Here is a 3,413-nt window from a genome sequence, read left to right on the forward strand (position 1 = left end):
AAACACACACAGCAAACATCACTTGAAAAGGCAACAGTGGTGGGAGGTGGGTTTGGGGGGGTGGCTTTGGAATTGTTATAGATAGAAGTTAGGGTTAGGGTTAACCCTAAAACTGTTAAGAGGCTGGAAGTGAAAATACAGAAGTGAAATGAACGGAGACTCTGCTGTTCTAACCTGAAGGAGAAGCTGGTTCCACAGTTGGAGTTCCAGAACAGAAAAGAGTTCTGACTGGGGTTAGTGGGAGCTGTCTTGTAGGTTTTGACTGGGTTGAGTGGGAGCTGTCCGGTAGGTTTTGGCTGGGTTGAGTGGGAGCTCTCCTGTTGGTTTTGGCTAGGTTGAATGGGAGCTGTCCTATAGGTTTTGACTGGGTTGAGTGGGAGCTGTCCGGTAGGTTTTGACTGGGTTGAGTGGCAGCTGTCCGGTATGTTTTGGCTGGGTTGAGTGGGAGCTGTCCTGTAGGTTTTGACTGGGTTGAGTGGGAGCTGTCCTGTAGGTTTTGACTGGGTTGAGTGGGAGCTGTTCGGTAGGTTTTGACTGAGTTGAATGAGAGCTGACCTCCTGTAGGTTTTGGCGGGGTTGAGTGTGCGCTACTGTACCAGGATCAAATATGCAGAGCCTGATACGTCCAGTCAGGAGGAAGGTGGAGACAAATATCTGATGGTTCACAGTGTTGAAATCAGTGGATAGATCTAGGTCGGTGGTTCCCAACCTTTTTCAGTTACGGTTACTCGATGCAACCCTGCACTGAGTACGCCGAAAGTAACCCCTCATGTGCATTCTACCAGTATGCCTATTTTCTTTTCCTCAGTCTGTGAAGAGGTAACGGTTGAGGAAGTCAGAAACAGCATGCTCAAGTCTTTTGGAAAAACACAAGGGATACTGGTCTGAGGTCTATTTGTTCCTTGAGGAGGGGGATGAAATCTGGCCATGTTAAAGTCAGAGGGGATTCAACCAGTGGTCAGGGGTGAGTAGATGAGGGAAGTGAGGAATGTTAGAAGGTCTCCAGAGATGATCTGGAGAAGAGAGAAAAGGGAGTAGATGGGGAGTAGATTAGTGTCAAGAAGGAGTTAGGAGGATTTAGCAGATGGGAAGTATGATAGGAAAGAAAAGGGGAGACAATTGGAGCACATGACCATCTTGAAGTCGCCAAGTATAGTTTTTGGTCGACAATCAAGGACATGAGCTTATGAAGGTGTCAAGCTCATTGTCAATCAAGGACATGAGCTTATGAAGGTGTCAAGCTCATTGACAATCAAGGACATGAGCTTATGAAGGTGTCAAGCTCATTGACAAAGCCTCCAAGTGGAGCTGGTGGATGATAGATGTCAAACAGTGTTTAGACTGAATGAAGTAACATTTGACAGCTTGGAATTCCAGACATGTACAGGAAGAGAAAGGGGGCAGAAAGAACGTCTCCACTTGGAGAAATAAGTAGCCCTATTCAACATAACCACAACCATCCGTACTACCACCATGACAACCCCCAAAACCCCCATGAAAACCACCACGACAACCCCCAACACCACCATGACAACCACCATGACAACCCTCAACACCACCATGACAGCCACCAACACCACTCCAACATTCACCAATACTGCCTCTACTACTAGCACCACCAACTCCTCCACCACACACAGGTTTGATAAAAAAAAAAGGCACAGAGGCACAGAAGGAGCATTGATTCTAGGGATTCCTGGAAGTCAGTTATTATTGTGGCAGACAAGTGTGTGGTTTTTAATGCTTCAGACTGTTTGCTTCTCCACATACATTATATAATCTTCATGAATTGTTCAATTTGTTTGTGTGTGTGTGTGCATACAGCATAAATCTGGGTGGGAGAAGAGTGTTTCTTGGACACTAAATGAGCCAATCTGTACTCAAGGCTGAACATCTGGATCACACCAATGGCCAGAGGGGGGGTCTGATGGGGGGGGGGGGGGGTCTGGCGACGGGGGAGGGAGAGAGGGGGGGTCTGACGAGGGGGGTGGGAGAGAGGGTGGGTCTGGCGAGGGGGGAGGGAGAGAGGGTGGGTCTGATGAGGGGGGTGGGAGAGAGGGTGGGTCTGACGAGGGGGGTGGGAGAGAGGGGGGGTCTGACGAGGGGGGTGGGAGAGAGGGTGGGTCTGGCGAGGGGGGAGGGAGAGAGGGTGGGTCTGATGAGGGGGGTGGGAGAGAGGGGGGGTCTGGCGAGGGGGGGTGTGGCACACATACACACACACACACACACACATACACACACACACACACACAGTTTGCCCTGGAATATCCACACCCACTTATAAATTAATTGCAGCAGTTAAAAAGGAACCAAGACAAACAGTCATGAAACCTGGAAACCATTAACCTGTTCAGAACCAAAATATAGCGGATCTCCTCCTGCCGTGTTTGGCTCGGTGAATATGCAACACATCACACCCTCAATGTATTTCATAGTATTTCTGATACTTTGGCTCACACACAGGTGTTAGTTTTCTTTGCTTCTCACTCTCATCTGTTTTTTTCCTCCTCTCATCTGCTGTCTCACCCTCTCCGCTTCTCTCCTCCCCTCATCTCCTCTTCTCTCCTCCCCGCATATCCAGTTTTCTCCTCTTCTCTCCTCCTTTCATCTCCTCTTCTCTCCTCCCCTCATATCCAGTTTTCTCCTCTTCTCTCCTCCTCTCATCTCCTCTTCTGTCATCCTCCACTTTTCACTCCTCTTCATTCCTCCTATCGTCTCCTTTTCTCATCTTCTCTTCTTTACTCTCATCTCCTCCTCTCATCTCCTCCTCTCATCTCCTCCTCTCATCTCCTCCTCTCATCTCCTCCTCTCTCCTCTGATTCTCCCCTACACACATTCCACTACCTTATTCATTGTGGCAGAAGGAGGTGCATCCTAGGTATCCTGTTCCCCAGCTGAGTCTTTCCCTGAACATGATACATGCTTTAGATGTATGTAGACCTTTCCTAGTCTGGAAGCTAACATACTGTCAGTGTTCAACTGTAACAAGTAACAGGAATTAAATGTGTTTCCACACACAGCCAAAACAGGCCCAGACCATCCCCCGAACAGGAGCCAGCGTCTGCAATTCCGGAATGTTTCAAACCTGGACCTACTGGACAGAATCCAGGTCTCCTCATGGTGTGAAAAACATCTCAGTTGCCTCCTGCTAACCCTTAACGAATGTCAGCGCTTCAGATATCCAGGCTTTCCCTGATCATTTAGGTGGAGCTGATGTGTTCCAAAACACTGGAGTCGTTGCTGTGGTGACAGAGAAGCGCGCCGTTGCCGTGGTGAGGGACAAACGTGTGTGCCTCTATCTCCCGCGGAACCTAATGAGGTTTGAATCGCCTCCCTCCCACCCCTTTCTGAGAGACACGAAGCCTCGACTGTCATCCCTCCAGCATAGCACTTTGTAATTTCTTTCCTAACCA

The sequence above is a fragment of the Esox lucius genome, chromosome 10, assembly GCF_011004845.1.
Source record: "Esox lucius isolate fEsoLuc1 chromosome 10, fEsoLuc1.pri, whole genome shotgun sequence".
Taxonomy (NCBI): Eukaryota; Metazoa; Chordata; class Actinopteri; order Esociformes; family Esocidae; genus Esox; species Esox lucius.